Source organism: Geotrypetes seraphini, chromosome 2, assembly GCF_902459505.1.
Source record: "Geotrypetes seraphini chromosome 2, aGeoSer1.1, whole genome shotgun sequence".
Classification (NCBI taxonomy): Eukaryota; Metazoa; Chordata; class Amphibia; order Gymnophiona; family Dermophiidae; genus Geotrypetes; species Geotrypetes seraphini.
In genome coordinates this window covers 245,569,733-245,588,848 of record NC_047085.1, presented here as the reverse complement: position 1 = coordinate 245,588,848, position 19,116 = coordinate 245,569,733, and positions in this window count along the sequence as shown.

The window sequence follows — 19,116 nt, the reverse complement described above, 5'->3', positions numbered from 1 at the left end:
GTAATGTATCTCCATAGCATCCTTTGCACTGTACTAAACTATTCTCCATGAATTGTAAATTGCCTTGAACCTTTGTAGGCATAGCGCGATACACAAATCCCAGATTAGATTGCATTAGATTAGATTAGACCAATGCATTAATGAATTCTGAAAGTGGCAGTTTATATGTGTTAATTAATAAATTATAATGATTCATATGAACCGAATGCAAATTAGCTTGAAAATCAACATGTGAGCTTTAGTTCCTGTAACATAAAACTTGAACATGAAGGCAGATAAAGGCCAAATGGCCTGTCCAGTCTGCCCATCCACAGCTTTCACCTTCTCCTCCTCTTCCTAAGAAATCCCACGTGCCTGTCCCACATTTTCTTGAACTCAGTCTTTGTCTCCACCGCCTCTAACAGGAGACTATTCCACACATCTGCTACCCTTTCTGTAGAAAAGTATTTCCTTAAATTATTCCTGAGCCTATCGCCTCTTTACTGTATCCTATGCCCTTTCATTCCGGAGCTTCCTTTCAAATCAAAGAGACTTGCCTCATGCACATTTATGCCACATAGGTATTTAAACATCTCTATCATATCTCCCCTCTCCCGCCTTTGCTCCAAAGTATACATATTGAGATCTTTAAGTTTGTGTATTTATGCCTTATGATGAAGATTACTGACCATTTTAGTAGTCTTTCTCTGGACTCCATCCTTTTTATATCTTTTTGAAGATATGGTTTCCAGAATTGTACACAATATTCTAAATGAGGTCTCACCAGAGTCTTATATAGGGGCATCAATACCTCCTTTTTTCTACTGGCCATACTTATCCCTATACACCCAAGCATCCTTCTAGCTTTTGTCGTCATTTTTCAACCTGTTTGGCCACCTTAAGATCATCACATACTATCACACCCAAGTCCCGCTCCTCTTTTGTGCACATAAGTTGTTCACCCTCTAAACTGTACTATTCCCTGAGGTTTTTGCAGCCCAAATGCATGACCTTGCATTTCCTTGCATTAAATATTAACTGCCAAATTTCAGACCATCCTTCAAGCTTCGATAGGTCCTTCCTCATGCTATTCACACCATCAGATGTGTCTAATCTATTGCAGATGTTGTTATCATCCATAATGAGGCAAATCTTACTTGACAGCCCTTCAGCAATATCGCTTACAAAAATGTTAAAAAGAACAGGCCCACGAACTGAACCTTTTGGCATACCACAGGTAACATCCCTTTCCTTAGAGAGATATCAATTGATGACTGCCCTGTGTCACCTTTCACTCAACCAGTTCCTGACCCAGTCTATCAGTTTGTGGCCTATCCTGATGACACTCAGTTTATTTACTAGATGCCTGTGTGGAACACTGTCAGAGGCTTTACTAAAATCTAAATACACCACCAGTGGCGTATCAAGGGGGGGCGTGGGGGGAGGTCCGCCCCGGGTGCCAAGCCCTGAGGGGGTGCTCCTGGTCCGGTCCGGTTCCCCACCCCCTGCACCGGGTGTCGCGTCTGGAAACAGCCTGCAGCAAGATCGCGATGCCAGCGATCTTTGCCTGCTTCATCTGTTTCCTCCGCCACGGTCCCGCCCCTCCTCTGATGTCAGAGGAGGGGTGGGACTGCGGCGGAGGAAACAGCCGAAGCAAGCAAAGATCGCTGGCATCGCGCAATCTTGCTGCAGGCTGTTTCCCCAGGGAAATGAAACGGGGAGGCCGGGGGAATAAGCAGTGCTTCGTGGTGGTGGTGGTGGTGGTGCCGAGCGGTCCTTCGAGGTAGTGGGGGAGGCAGCAGGCCTTCAGGGTGGGGCGGGCAGGCAGACCTTGTGGAGGGGGGAGACAGGCCTTCATGAAGGCAAGCCTTCAAAGGGGGGACAAGCCTTGGGGGGGACAGGCCTTCAAGGGGGACAGGCAGGCCTTCGGGGGGGGGGATAGGCCGTCGGGGGGGTGACAAGCCGTCGGGGGGGGACAGGCCTTCCAGGGAGGGCACAGGTCTTCAAGGGGGGGACAGGCCTTCAAGGGGGTGACAGGCAGGCAGGCCTTCAAGGGGGGGACAGGCCTTCGGGGGGGACAGGCCTTCAAGGGAGACAGGCAGGCCTTCGGGGGAGTGACTTAGGGGGGGATAGGCCTTCAAGGGGGGGACAGGCCTTCAAGGGGGGGACAGGCAGACAGGCCTTCAAGAGGGGGACAGGCCTTTGAGGAGGGTTTAGGCCTTCAGGGGGGGCAGGCCGTCAAGGGGGGGCAGGCCGTCAAGGGGGGGCAGGCCTTCGATGGGGTATAGGCCTTCGAGGGGGGTGTAGGCCTTCAGGGGGAGGTGCAGGCCTTCAAGGGGGGGGACAGGCCTTCAGAGGGGCAGGCCTTCAAGGGGAACAGGCAGGCAGGCCTTCGAGGGGGGCATAGGCCTTCGGGGGGGCGTAGGCCTTCAGGGGGTGCAGGCCTTCGGGGGGGTGCAGGCCATCAAGGGGGGAGGGCAGGCCTTCGAGGGGGGTGTAGGCCTTCGAGGGGGGTGTAGGCCTTCGGGGGGGTGCAGGCCTTCGGTGGGGGTGCAGGCCTTCAAGGGGGGGACAGACCTTCAGGGGGGCAGGCCTTCAAGGGGAACAGGCAGGCAGGCCTTCAAGGGGGGGACAGGCCTTCAGGGGGGTGCTGGCCTTCAGGGGGGTGCAGGCCTTTGGGGGAGTGCAGGCCTTCAAGGGGGGGGACAGGCCTTCAGGGGGGAGCAGGCCTTCAAGGGGAGCAGGCAGGCAGGCCTTCAAGGGGGGGACAGGCCTTCAGGGTTGGGATGCAGACCTTTAAGGGGGGACAGGCCTTCAGGGGAGGAGGGGCCCTGGTGTAGAAGTACACGAGGGAAGGGGGAGGGGTTCAAAGAGACGTGCATATGCCGGACTTTGGGTGGGAAGAAATAATGGGTCTGAAAATAGAGGAGAGAGAGAGAGATGATGGACATGGGTTTTAGGGAGGGAAGGAACAGAAAGGGAGAGAAGTTGGACACAAGGGATGGTGTGGAGGGGGGGATAGAGATACTGGTTAGGAGGGTAGTTGGGAAAAGAAAGGGAGAGATGGTGGACTCTGGGGTGGTGGGGAAGAAGGGAGAGCTGCTGGATGAAAGGGTTGTTAAGAAAAGGTGGATCTGTGGAGGGAGACAAAAAAAGGAAAGATGCCAGACATCCGGGGGAGGGAAGGGAAACGGAAGGGGAGGACAGAGATGGCAGATGGATGGTTAGCACGGAGAAAGAAGAAAGAAGGAGACCCTGGCAAGCAAGTTATCAGAAGACAACCAGAGCCTTGGACCAACAAGATTTGAAAAATAACCAGACAACAAAAAGGTAGAAAAACTAATTTTATTTTCTGTTTTGTGATTACAATATGTCAGATTTGAAATGTGTATCCTGCCAGAGCTGGTATTAGACCGCAAACGTGAGCTAGGATTTAACAGAGAGAGGAAAAGTCCTTTTGTTTCTTTATTTTATTTACACCACAGCGCCAGTGTGGTTAGGAGAAGCCAAAGGGGTGTGAAAAAGCTATAAAATAAACCCACCAGGATGTTTGAAAAAAACACCCAATTGGGCAGGAAAATCGAATCGATAAACCAATTCAATAGGCTGAATCGAATCAAAATTTTTTTTCCTAAATCTGGCAGCACTAATTTGCGCTGCTGTCTTAGACTTTAGGACCTGGGATTGGGGAGAGATGGCATCCTCAGTACTTTATAATGCAAGTGAAATGAGGATTTGGTCAGATTTTTGAAGGATCTGCACTGTGCAGAAGAAAAATATTGTATAGGCCGGGGACATGAGACAGCAGGAAATGGGAACTTTTCTTCCTTCTATTTTTGTGAATGGAAAGGCTGAGGATGTCAGAGAGTTCAGTTAAAATATGTGCTTGATAAGAAAATATAATAATGTGTTTTATAAAGTTTATAGCATTGCTGGCCTACCCGGTGAGGTGTTCCTAGTGGTGGCGGCGGCAGCGTGTCAATGTGTTTAGAGGAAGAGGTGATCTGGGAAATTCTGCTGAGCAAACTCCGGGCCCATTTCCACCCCCCAGTTAGTCCACTCCACTGAACTGGTTCACACACTGGTCTTTGGGTGTTGTTCCTGGGTAGTTGTTTTGGGATCTCTTCCAGTGGTTTGTCAGTATCTCCTTCTGGTCCAAGGAAGGAAACTTTGTTAACCTTAGCACTGACCTACAGAATATGTTTGTAACAGCGCTGCTTGTGTGGCATTAGTCTATGTAGTGATCGAAAGAAAAAACTAGACCTTTGCACATTTTTGCACTATATGATGGGTGTATGAGGAGATTCACATTTCATTCACAGCTAAGTCCGTGTGAAGTTACCTTGTGCTGTATTTGACATCTAGCAAAGTCTCTGTTTGGAAGGAAAGATCTCAGCTTAAAAATGAAATGGCCAGAAGTTATGGTAAAAACAGATAGTGTAGCTGGTTTTAAGAAAGGTTTGGACAAATTCCTGGAGGAAAAGTCCATAGTCTGTTATTAAGACATGGGGGAAACATCTGCTTGCCCTGGATCGATAGCATGGAATGTTGCTACTCTTTGGGTTTTGACCAGGTACTAGTGACCTGGATTGGCTTCCATGAAAATGGGTTACTGGGCATGATGGACCATTGGTCTGACCCAGTTAGGCTATTCTTATGTTATGTTCTCATCTGTAGGGGCCTTTGTTTTCACTTCTTATTTTAATGTATTTTTTTTCTGAGAACTTATCAGTGTGTTTTATAATGGGAACAAAAATGGAAGAGAATTAATGTGTGTGGAATGGGGGGTAACTAATTTCTTCAGCTAAATAATTTAATCCACCTCAACCAGACATAGGAGAACTCACGCACCATTCACACACCCTCCAACCAAAAACGGCAAAAGAAAAAAACAATTCGACAACCTCCTAGTCATTCGAGCTGCAACACTCGACCCCCAACTCTACAACCTATTGACCTCGACCACAAACTACAAAACCTTCAAAAAAGAAATAAAAACCCTTATATTCAAAAAACACATAAAACCAAACTAACACAATCAGAACTGTCCCAAGCATCACCTGCAACTACTCCATATGTACTTCTGATGTCATGACAACTCAGACATAATTTATGTTATGTTATGGTATGTTTGGAATAATGGTTACATATATGAGGTTCAATAAAAGAAAATTTTCACTGCCTGTTTCTATTATGACCATTTATTCAGTTTCATGGTTATTACAAAAAATATTTTTTTACATGGGGGAGGTGTCAAAAAATTATGGGCCCCGGGTGCCACATACCCTAGGTACGCCACTGTACACCACACCTAGCACATTCCCTCTATCCAATTCTCTGGTCACCCAGTCAAAGAAATTTGGCTGACAAGAACTGCCTCTAGTGAATCCATATTGCCTAGGGTCCTGTAATCCATTGGATTCCAGAAATATAACTAGTCTCTGTTTTAAAAGCTTTTATATTAATTTACTTACCAGAGAAGTCAGACTTACTGGCCTGTAGCTCCCTAGTTCTTCCTTCCACTTTTATGGAGAGGGACCATATCCGCCCTTCCCCAGTCTTCTGGTACAATTCCCAATTCTAGAGAAGCATTGAAAAGGTTAGCCAGTGGAGCTTCTCTTTCCTTTCATACTCACTATTCTAATCCATTCACTGATAATCCAACAAATTGACCATTGTAATCCTCTGTATGCAGGGCTATGCCAAAAAGACCTCCACAGATTACAACTAATTCAAAATGCTACCATCGGATTAATCCTTAATGCCTGCAAGTTTGATCAATTTCCTTGACTGGGTGAGCAGAGAATTGGATAGAGGGAGTGCGCTAGATGTGGTGTATTTAGATTTTAGCAAATCCTTTGACAGTGTTCACACAGGCATCTAATAAATAAATTGAGTGTCCTCAAGATGGGCCTCAGACTGATGGACTGGGCTAGGAATTGGTTGAGTGAAAGGTGAAAGAGGGCAGTAGCATACCAGGGGGGGGTGGGGGGGTGGGGTGTCAGCCTAAAGTGCACGCTCTAAGTGGGTGCACAGCTGGCAAACCAGGTCTGGGACCTCCTACTCTACTCTGGCACTGTTGCTTTCCTGAACCAGCAGCGGCAGTAAACTTTAAACTCAGCCATCGTGAAACCTTCCTGCACCTCCCTGAGGCTGCCAATCTCTACCCCCTCTGACATTACTTCCTTGTTCTAGAGCAGAACTGGTAGCCATGGGGAGGTGCAGGGAGGTCCCGTGATGACTGCACTTAAGTTCACAGCTGCTGCTGCTGGGGAGGTGATTGGCAGGATACTGAATGGCACTGGGGTGGAGGGAGAGAGAAGGGAACAGGATACTGGTATGGCAGGGTGGTGATGGTGAGGGAAGTGGGATGGAGGGAAAGAGAGGGGGCAGATGCTGATAGAATTGGGGTGCAGGGAGAGAGCAAGAAGGGTTAGGATACAGGATGGAATTGGGTTGGAGGGAGAGAGAGGGCAGATACTGATGGAAATGGGGTGGATAGAGAGATGGAAGGGGTTAGTCATTGGATGTTAGTGGGGAGGGAGGTAACAGATGCAGGATGGAAGTGAGGATGGGAGAGGGGAACAGACGCTGGATGGAAGTGGAGAGGAGAGAGAGAAAGAGGGGAGCATATGCAGGAATGAAATGGGGAGGGGAGAAAGAGGGGAGCAGGCACTGAATTGAATTGGAACCAGGGAGCAGACACTGGATGGAAGTGCAGAGAAAAAAGAGAGGAGAAGATGTTGATGGAAGGGGTATAGAAAGAGGGCACATGATAGAAGAAGAGGATAAAAAAGGCACATGCTGGATGGGGAAAAAGGATAGAGTTAGTGAATTACTGGAGGGGGAGAGGAAAAAATTGGTAAGAAGCTGTTGGTAGACACAATGAAAAGAGGGAAATTGAGGACTGGGTGGTAAGAAAGATTCAGAAAATACATTGAGAGGGAAGGGAAGGGAGAGGAGACAGTGAAATGCTATTGGGGGGGGGGTGGGGGGAATGAGAGGAGAGAGATGCAAGGCCATTGGGGGATGGGAGGGAAGGAAAGAAGATGGATGCCAAACCAATGGGGGTAGAAGGAAAAATGGAATGGGGAGGCAGACAGTTTCTGGAAGGGGGAGAGAAGGAGAGAAGAAGGGTCAGAGAGATGGCAGACAATGGGTGGAAGGAAGAGAGTGATGAGAAGATGTGAAAAGCAGAAACTAGAAATGACAAAAGTAGAAAAAAAATATTTTATTTATTTATTTTGCTTTATGATAAAGTAGTATTGTAGGTGTGTACATTTATAAATAGAAAATGGAAATAAGGAGATCCTTTTATTGCACTAATTTTAATACATTTTTGACTAATTCAGAGACCAAAACCCCCTTCCATGGGTCAGGACAGAATACTGTAACAGCAGTATACTGACCTGAAGAAAGAGGTTTTGGGCTCTGAAAGCGAATTGAAAAATGTATTAGTCCAATAAAATTGTATTATTTTATTTTCCATTTTTTTGTTTTACTTTTATTTGGTAATTTGTAAAGTGAAGATTGCTATTTCTCAGTTTTTTCAAATTTACATCTGCTATCTTTATATTTTGCACAATATTAGGGGACTTGCATCATTGTTTCTGTTTCTGTGGCATTGTATGCAAAGTCTGGCTTCTTTATGGTTCAGTTTAACTTTTGCCTACATATTTCTATTTTTAGTTTGTGATTACATATTCCATACTGGGCAAGGGTGTTTCTATGTTCTATGTGTATGGTTTTCTGTTAGCATTGACTGTGCAGGATCGATCTGTACTTGTCTGGCTTGTTTAGTTTTACAATGGTATATTAATGTTCTATTGCTCACTGCAGTATGTAAGATGCAGTCTTTTCGTAGGTACACTCTTGTTATGCGACGTGTTGATTATTTCTTAAAATCATGTTTTTCATATAGAGGAGGGAGTATTAAAAATGATGGGCCCAAGATATCAATGGTAATTTCTCTGAAGAAATGGATGTTACCAGTGGTATGCCTCAAGTTTTGGTTCTTAGACATATTCTTTTTAACATTTTTGTAAGCAATATTTCTTAAGTGTTATCTGGTAAGATTTGCCTCTTTACATATGGTGCCAAAACCTGTAATAAATGTTATCCACCCCTGATGGAGCGGATAACATGAGGAAAGACCTATTGAAGTTTGAGGAATGATCTGAAATTTGGCAGCTAAGATTTAATACTAAGAAATGCAAGGCCATGAATTTGGGATGCAAAAACCTGATACAGTTTAGGGGGTGAAGAACTTTTGTGCAGGAAAGAGGAGCGGGACATGAGTGTGATAGTATGTGATGATCTGAAGGTAGAAAAGGTGATGGTGAACGCTAGAAGGATGCTTGGGTGCATAAGGAGAAGAATGGCCAGTAGAAAAAAGGAGGTATTGATGCCTCTATATAAGACTCTCGTGAAATCTAATTTAGAATATTGTATACAATTCTGGAGACCGCACCTTCAAAAAGATATAAACAAGATGGAGACGGTCCAGAGAAAGGCTACTAAAATGGTCGTTGGTCTACATCGCATGTGTCAATCACAAGGCCAGCAGGCCAAATCTGGCCCAACTGGACGTTTTATGTAGCCCATGGTGACTGTGTGCCTTACACTAGACCAGGAGTGTCCAACCCATGAGCCTCAGGCAGCCGCCTTGAGGGCGATATGACATTTTGTTAATTGCCTCCCCTGGGTATTTACCTTCTTGCCAGCTCCCTCCTTCTCACAGCCGCAGTTGTTTCTATGCACAAAGCAGTGGGCGGTGGCTCCTCGCACATCCCGCAGCTTACCTAGAAGCTTTCCTTCTGACATTGTGACATCATAGAGAAGGCTTCTGACTCAGGCACGAGATGTGCATAGAAGCCGCCACCTGCGGCTTTGTGCATAGACACAACTGAGGCAGTGAGGAGGAGGGAGCTAGTCAGAAGGTAAACACCCACCGGAGGGAGGCAAGTACTTGAGGCACAGAATGGAGGGAGAGAGAGAGATAGGCATGTTGGGACTCGAGAAGGAGGGAGCACAAACTTTGGACAAATTATGGAAGGAGAGTGCATGAACTTGGGACATAGAATGAAGGGAAGGAGGGAAGGGGAGTATGAGCCATAGGATGGAAGAATGGAGATAATGAGGGAAGAGATGCTGAGGTGAGGGAGGGAATAGAAAGGGAGAATTGGGTGTCAGAGAGGGAAAGAGAGATGGTGTACATGGGGAGATGAAGAAATGTGTACATGTAACTCAAAGCAACACATATAGAATGATCAAACCCATGACTAGCTTACCCTTTCTTGACAATGTGTCATTATTTGATGACCTTTATCTTCAGCTAATTCAAGACCTGACTTATTGTGTGAAACCTGAATGACCACTTGGCATTATCCAATGTCAAGGGATTTTTTTCAAGATTAATATTACTTTTGACAGTTTATAGTATAGTAATTCACTGACACTGTAAAGAATCTTATAGCAAATATATAAATTATATATGCTATATATACTCCCACTGCATATTAGACAGGCACATTTTGATTTTATTAGAAAGAAGAAATAAAAAAAAGCTGAAAAGGAAGCAATATTAATCATGATATGTATGAGTCTCTCCATCTGAATCACATCCCTTGAATGACTTTTTCCACCTTTCAAGAGACATCTTATACCATTGGCAAGACAAAAAATTAATCCTTCTTTCCTGCTATAAATTGACAGGCAGGATGACATAATGCATAAGTACTTGCACACCTGATTGACCATTTGACAAAGTGGAAATATAGCTGAAGAACTGCCCTAAATGCTAGTATACATTTTAATCTACCTGCATGCATGTAAAATAATTAAATCTACACCGCTGATCAACATTATTGACTCAGTATGCATTAGAAAAATTGCAAACACACAAGTTAATATAAACCCTTTTAGCAAACTTTTCAAATACAACAATGAAACTTTCTTTTCATTGTATTTAACAGGAAAGTTCAAATTTTGGTACTTTTTTGTCTCACAAATTGTCTCCTGATGCAGTGCTACTGTTTTATATTGGTTTACATTGTTTATCTCCTGCCAATCAAAGACCATCATATTTTTTGGGACTACAGCAGTGTCTCTCAAACTGTGTGCCACGGCACAGTGGTATGTCACAAAGTGATTCCGGGTGTACCACGAGAGATTCCAGAATTTTACTATGGGCTCCTTTTACAAAGGTGCGCTAGCGTTTTTATCAAACGCACTGGATTAGCGCGTGCTATAGCACCTGCTAGCCAAAAATCTACTGCCTGCTCAAAAGGAGGTGGTAGCGGCTAACATGCGCAGCAATTTAGTGCGTGCTATTCCGCGCAGTAAGCCCCTAGAGCACCTTCGTAAAAGGAGCCCTATATTTTTTTTATAATTCCCTTCAGAAGTATAAACTAGAACAGATGCCATGTACATCGCATATGCAAGAGTATGTCCATGTTATGAGCATCTCTGTGCATAAAGATGAAACCACCCAGACGAGCGTCATTCTTTGATGTGATTGGTCCATGAATACTGACGACAAGTAATTTTATTTTTTATGCAGTAGTTATCCTAACGAGCAACAAAGCAAAGGTTTGTTACCATTTGGATCTTCTTATCTTTGCGAACTTGGATTTTCAGCTCTTACAGAAATTAAATTGAATAAAAGAGAACAAGTGTAGATGGTGGATGATGAAATCTGTGTTTGCTTGTTGACTAATACAGCTGGCTTCTTTCACCAATCTATCAAGGCCTATACACCCTCACTATCAAGCCACATTTTTAGTTAATTTGCACTCAAAAGCAGGCACATCCATCACATTGATTAGCTATTCTATTCTATCTGCTTAAGTTTCACTGGTATTACAATTACCAATACATAGCTTAAAGAACTTTATATAAATAACTCTCAAATTAGATTTTTTTGTTGGTTTTGCAATTTTATAATGTCAATTATAATGTGCTGCAAAAAGCATTTGCTCCATTTAGTGTGCTGGAGCTAAAAAAGTTTGATAGACACTGGACTGCAGTATTAGGTAATAGAGAATGACACGGGGAGCGATCCCCGCAGCGAACCGCTGCGTGGCTGCGGTTTGGCTGCGGGTTATGGTGACCTCATTAGCAAATCGCCGCAGACGCGGAGACAAATCCTTTCACCGCCCGCAAAAACGGTGAATAGATTTGTCCCCGCAGGCCAATGTCCCCCCCTTCTAGGAACCGCTATTTACCTGTGTTTCACCGTGCTCCTCATTTGTCAGATCAACCCTTCCTGCCAATAGAACCCGCCCCCCCCCGACGATCGCCCTCAGCCCTTCATGCCGACAGAACTAGCCCTCCCCAACGATCGCGGCAGGAGGGTACCCAATCCCTCCTGCCAGCTCCCCAACAGCCCCCCTATGATCACTGGTAGGAGGGTGCCCAACCCCTCCTGCCGGCACCCCCAACGGCCCCCTATATCGCCAATAGGAGGGTGCCCAACCCCTCCTGCCGGACCCTCCCCCAACAAACCCCGCCATCCCGAAACACCACCCTTAGTCTTACTTTCCAAGTTGGACCGGACAGCTCCTCGCTCGTCTGGCCAGCAGGCCTGCCTCCGTCCAAATGAGGCGGGCCCGCCCCTCCCCTCCCCTGCCTAACCCACAGGATCCTAGGGCCTGATTGGCCCAAGCACCTAAGGCCCCTCCTATAGCGGGAGTGGCTTTAGGTGCCTAGGCCAATCAGGCCCTAGGATCCTGTGGGTTGGGCAGGGTAGGGGCGGGCCCGCCTCATTTGGACGGAGGCAAGCCTGCTGGCCATACGTGTGAGGAGCCGTCCGGTCCAACTTGGAAAGTAAGACTAAGGGGGTTCCGGGGTGGGAGGGTTCGTTGGGGGGGGGGTCCAGCAGGAGGGGTTGGGTACCCTCCTGCCGGCGATCTTAGGGGAGGCCATTGGGAGGACCGGCAGGAGGGGTTGGGTACCCTTCTGCTGCGATTGTCGGGAGGGCCATTGGGGGGGGTCTACAGGAGGGGTTGGGTGCCCTCCTGCCGTGATCGCTGGGGGGAGGGGAGACTTGCAGCCGTAGCCGCGGTCACTATGCTAATCACAGCAGGGAGATCTTTGCCGCGATTAGGTACAGCGGCCGCGTCTACTTACCATGTAGGCTAACATTGTAAGCATTTAAAGTACATGTCGTGTTTGTTTTTGCATTGCTAGCCCCAGGGGTGGTGGAAGATTAGTGATTGAAAAACTGTATGAAAAATAACTATTTTAAATTTAGTGATCAAAATGTGTCAGTTTTGAGAATTTATATTAATTAATTTTTTCTCTGCGTGTTTTGTTTTTGTATAGTTATTAACTAATATTTAACTAAGTTTTAAAGTTTTAAAGAATGTTTCCTTTATACGTAAATAAAGAAAAGTATATAAAATCGTACCCGTTTGAGGCTTTTATGTATGCAGCGGTGACGGTGACGGGGCGGTGAATGGGGTTGCAGTGGCGGTGACGGGGCGGTGAATGGGGTGGCAGTGGCGGTGACGGGGCGGTGAAGGGAATGGCGGTGACGGGGCGGTGCAGAGGATGGGGGGACGGGGCGGTGATGGGGACCAATTTTTTCACCGTGTCATTCTCTATTAGGTAACTCATTCCCTCTTCAAAATAATGTGAATCGTTTTATTGTTAAAATCATAAAAAGGGTAAAGGTGGACATTGGGGAAAGATTGGAAGTGGGTATTCTGTTGGTTTTGTTGTTGTTAGATTTTTTATTTTTTTTATTTTTTTTTTGTGATTCCATGCTACTAATGCAAAGGACTAAGGCCCCCTTTTATGAAGCCATGTGAGGCTATTTTATTGCCGGCCATGGAAGTATTAACTTCAACTCTCATAGGAAGTCTATGAGCATCAGAGCTATAACTGCCACAGCCGGCAATAAAAATAAGTCTAAGGTATTATTTTTACAGCTGGTGGTGGGGGGAGAGGGGAATGCTAGATACATTCTATATTACCAAAAATAAAAGTTATTTTGAAGATTTTCCACATTCCCCCAGATTCTATATATGGTGCCCAGATTTGTGTACCCAGATTTGTGCATAGACCTAAGATGCATAATAGCGGTTATTAGTGCATGGAGCCACGCGGAATGCTCTGCGCTGCTCCTGACACTCATAGAGTTCCTATGAGCATTGGGTGCTATGCAGAGTACTCAATGCGGCTCCCTGAGCTAATAACCACTATTTCGGTTTAGTAAAAGAGAGGGGGTAAATTAGTAACATATCTTTAACTATTAATAATTAGGTGTGAACAACCAATTATTGATGTTAATTGGCTCTTGTTAAAATTTGCACAGGCATCTGGCTATGTGCTATTTTATATGCATGGTTCATAACTATTTTAATGCATAACTCAAAAGGGGATGTCATGGGCATTCTGAAATGTTGATTATCAAGAGAGCAAAGGAGACCTCAGTGACCTGAAAGACAGACTTTAAATCACATCTAGTCCAAAACGGGTCCCGATATCAATCATTGGTCTCACTATAAAACTCTCTAAGTGTATTTTAAACCACCAAAACCAGCATGTGATTGGCTATTAGGCACAACTATGTTGAAGTGTTTAGTGTATATGTAGTGTACTTGGTTTCACTTCCAACATCGCATTTAGGGTTTGCATTCTTTTTTTTAAATAATCTTTATTCATTTTAAAATAATTTCAATAAGTGAAGAACAATAAATAAAATATTTATACTATAGTCATCACTTAAAATATTACAAGATTCTTTCAGATCAATAACCCCCCCACCCAAACTATTCTTTATCATTCAAAAATTTATCATAATTCCGTAAATCACTACATATTTTAAACATAAAATTACACATTTATCATCTTAGACATATTTTAAACTTATAAACCACCCTGCCCCATCCATAATAATAGTTGATTATAACCCTTATATTCCTCCCACCCTCCACCCTCCCTCCCTGGATGTGCAATTCTTCTAACAACAAAAATGTATAATTATAATAAATCTATAAAATACGTCAATGGACCCCATATTAAATTAAAGTTTTTAAAATTCCCTAACTGATCAGCTCTCATTTTTTCATATTTATATATTTGACATAAACTTGCTCACCAGAAAGCAAAATTGAGACGATCCCAGTTTTTCCAGTTATTCCAGTTATGTACTTGTCATAATTAAAAGGAGACTTCTTTTACATTTATCTAGGGTATCATTGATATACAAAATGTTACCACAGAATACTACTTCATAAGTTAAAGGAATCTCAGATTTTAAAATATTCCAACTTATTCAATCTAACCTGGGTCCAAAAAGAACGATGCAACAGAAAAAACCAAGTTTGTTTCATAGATGTTGAAGCTGGACATCTCATCCTCCAAGACCAAATACATGGCCATCGAGATGCAGAAACATACTGCTTAATCTCAGTGCTCCAAATGTCTCTTATTCATAAGTTCAGATATTAATTTATACCACTTAGCAGCTTGATGTCCTAGGATGTCTGTCTGAAAACAGAGGAATTGCAAGCTGTAATAATTTTTCAAATTACGCCACTCAGGGAACCCTTTCTGAATAGCCTGCTTCATCTGCAACCATTTATAAAATTGAAATTTAGAAATACCAAAAGATTGTTGCAACCGTGAAAAATCAAGCAATTTCCCATTTAAAATAACATTCTCTAATGTTCTTATGCCTGCTTGCATCCAATCTTTCCAGGCAATTTTAGAGCCGCCTATTTGTATCCTGGAGTTCATCCATAGGGATTGACACAAAGACTGTTCTATAGGTATTTCGGTAAACTTATTTATACATCTCAGGGTCTTCCAAGTATCAAAAATAATGTTATTATCCTTTGCATAACTGGGTAGTTTAATGTCCAATATATGAGACAGATGCATTGGGGACATAATTTTCTATTCCAAAATTAACCATTCTGGATAATGATCCATGAGGTCAGGCAGGATCCAGTACATACCCTGACGCAGAATATAAGCCTGATGATACCTATAGAAATTTGGAAAATTTACCCCTCCCTACACAATTGATTTTTGTAGAGATACTAAAGCAATTCTAAGAGTTTTACCCATCCAAACAAATTTTATAAGAACACTATTCAATTTCTTGTACAAAGAACTTTGAAAATAGATTGGCAACATTCCCATTTGATAACATACCACAGGCAAAATCATCATTTTCACTATTTGAACTCTCCCCCACCAAGATAAATGTAATGGATTCCATTGCTCACACATTTCTGTAACCTTTAACAATAAAGATTTTTCCATTTATTTTCATTGTTTCTTCCAGGGTCTTATAAATCCATATTCCTAAATATTTTATACCCTCTTCTTTCCAAAGAAAAGGGAACTGGCCAAATAAACGTTTTTGAGAATGTATAAGCGGAATAATTTCAGATTTATTCCAATTTATTTTATATCCTGAAAATTTTCTAAATCTTTCAATCAAATCCAATAAATGTGGAATAGTAGATTCAGGATTCCTCAAATTAAGCAATATATCATCTGCATATGCAGAAACTTTATATTCTCGCCTAGCATAAGGAATACCTTGAATCTCCTCTGCTTGTTGAATAGCCAATAATAAGGGTTCCAATACAATATCAAACAAGAGAGGAGATAAGGGACATCCCTGCCTAACTCCCCTCTCCAGGCAAAAACTGTCTGAAAAATAATTATTTATATACAATCTAGCCAAAGGGGAGTTATATAAAGCTTTGATCATTTGTATAAATCCAGAACCCACCCCAAACCAATCCATTGCTTGGTACATAAAGGTCAATTCTACATGATCAAAAGCCTTCTCCGCATCTAAAGATATAGAGAAGGCTGGATCATCCATGGATTTTGTCAAAGTCAATATATGAAGAGCCAATTTAGTATTATTTGAGGAATGTCTAGGAGCAACAAATCCGGTTTGGTGCATACCTATAATATAAGGGAGAACCTTAGCCAATTGTGGAGCCAATAACTTAGCCAATAGTTTTCCATCAACATTTATCAAAGATATTGGCCTGTAGTTTGAAACCAATAAAGGATCTTTATTTGACTTCGGCAAAACTATAGTCATAGATTCTGCCATAGTACCTGAAATGCAGCCTTTATTCAGTTGAATCTGATATAAATTTAATTAGTAAGGCAGTAATTTATTTTGAAATGATTTATAAAACTCCACAGTGTATCCATCCCCTCCTAGAGCGGATCCAACTCTAACAGACTCCAATGCTGTCCGGATCTCCTTCAATGTAATAGGAGCATCAAGAGATCCTTGTATATATTCGGGAACTTTAGGACCTTTTAATAAATTCAAAAACTCTAAACCATCAAGTTCTTTATTTGAATAAAGCTTGGAAGAATACAAACACTTATAATATTGCATAAACTGCTTTAATATATTATCAGTTTGAGAATGAATACTTCCATTTTCATCTGCAATAGCCACAATCTTTACTTTACTTTTTTTTTTCCCTTTTAAATAATTAGCTAGTAATCTTTCCACTTTATTCGAATTTCCATAATACAAAGCCTGTTGAGAAAATAATTCTTTCCTAGCCCATTTAGAAAAGATCTCATTATATTTATATTTAGCTTTTAAGAGGGACTGGAATGTATCATGATCCCATTTTATTGTCAATTTTGCTTCTAATTCTTTAATCTTTTCTTCTAATTCAGAGAAATCTTTTTTTGATTGAGAGTTAACATAAGCTGAATATGCAATTATATGCCCTCTCATAGTAGCTTTTAAAGCATCCCATAAAGTTTCCATTGAGATCTCATCTGAAGAATTTAATTGAAAATATTCCTCCATTTTTCTGTAAAAATCTTCTATAAATTTTGTATCCCCAAGCAATGCATTATTGAACCTCCCAAACCAGTCTCATTCCATCTTGTCCCATCATTTCAAATTCTATCCATACTCCACCATGATCTGATAAAAAATAATTGGATCAAGATTATCTGAAACAAAAATGTAATCAATCCTAGAAAATGATTTATGGACATGTGAACAAAGAAAATTCCTGAGCATTAAAGTGTAGCATTCTCCATATGTCTTTCAATCCCCAAACTTGAATCAAATTATCCAATCCTAATGATTTTATCAATCTATGTTTTTTATTGAACAGAGGATCCATAACAGCATTAAAATCTCCTGCCACTATTAAATTATCAGTGGCCAGAGGTAAAAGAAGATGTTGGAGTGTTTTGAAAAATTCAATTTGATTCAAATTAGGTCCATAAATATTGACAAGCGTCAGAGTGTCATTACCTAAACTCATGATCACCTGTACCCATCTTCCCAAAGGATCAGCTGATATCAATTTAAATGTCACATTACATTTTTTATTCACTAATATGGCAACCCCGCCTTTTTCCCAACAGCAGGAGCATAGAAACATTGTTTGATCCAGCCTCCTGGTTTTTTAGATTTTATATCGCACAAATGGGTCTCTTGTATATAATATATGTCCGCATTTTGTTTTTTAAGGAAAGTAAGTGTTTTTTTCTTTTTATAGGTGATTTAAGCCCACTGACATTTAATGTAAATAATTTCAAACACATTTTAAAATTTTAAATGAATATCCTAATAAGTAAATAAACAAATATGACATATTGCAATTTATCTTATAAATCATGCACATCCAGAGCCCAACCCTCCCCTTTCCCTCCCCCAACCCAATAAATTACACGAATACTTGAAAGCACTTATCTAGACTAGCAATTAACAGCTCCCCCCAGGCAACATAAATCAACCAGATTAAAAAATTATAGCTTCTTCCCATACATTACCATACATACCACCTAGATTAAACTAAAGTAGTATAATATTATTATTAAATGATTAAAATGAAAGGGTCATGGTCTATTACAACTATATATCTTATCATAGCAAACATAAAATAATTTCCTCCCCTAAAATTAAATATTTATCAATTTAAATTGAATTAAAAATATATAGCATAACAATTTTAGTTGATGAATTACATTATATAGATCAGTGTTTTTCAACTTTTTTACATCTATGGACCGGCAGAAATAAAAGAATTATTCTGTGGATCGGCGGTTGAAGAACACTGAGCTAAGTCATGGGCCAGACCCCGGCCATCTCTACCCAATCTCTACCCCAGACCCCACCCCCATAATAGTACTATTTGCACCTTGCACGTCCCGTGCCTCATCTGGAAGCCTTCTCTCTGACGTTGCAACGTCAGAGAGAAGGCTTCCAGTTCAGGCGCAGGATGCCCGTAGGAGCCACTGCCTGTGGCTTTCTGCACTGAATCAGTTAAGAAGAGGGAGATGGCTCGAAGATAACGCCACATTGATCGCACCGTGGACCGGCAGTTGAAGAACACTATTTTGGTCCTGATGCATGTGCTGGCCTTGTGGACCGGCAGGAAATTTCTGTGGACCGGCACTGGTTCATGGACCGGTGGTTGAAGAACACTGATATAGATAACTCATTATATTGAATAAATAGATAGATAAATACCCTATTAATTAGAAATATATAGATAATTAATATTTAATAATACTCTTAAATATAATAAATAATTAATTCTCTATTTCTATCCAATTTTTAATAATTAATTATAATTATATATAATTAATCTGGAGGTAATTAATATTTAAGGAAATTTATAATTAAGTACCTTAATGTACTTCTTAATATTCAATCATACAAAGGGACATCATTCATTAACCCATATTTCAGAAGGATATCAAAAATAAATTTAAAATTTGCTTATCAATATATTAAAAAAATGATTATAATTAATAAAACTTAGACATTAAAAGTTAATTATATAATATACTAACAGATCATAAAAATAAAATTATTTTAGGAACATACATTTGCATTCTGAATACTAGGATACTGCCTCAGCATGCCTTAATTGGGTTCCAGCATTTTATCAGGTTTCAGCAGGTGTAAGTCTGCTGCCTAAAATTAGGCAAAGGAATTGGCACTAAAAGGTTAATTTTAAGAGTCTGTAAGGATTCAACTTCATTATCATTTATGTTTTGGTGGAATTCTGTCTGTCTAATAGAGAAATATGAGTCAGGTTGCTTACTTTTTTTGAATATGATGTCACACTCTTTGTATGGTGTATCCTTGACCTGAGATATGTTAAT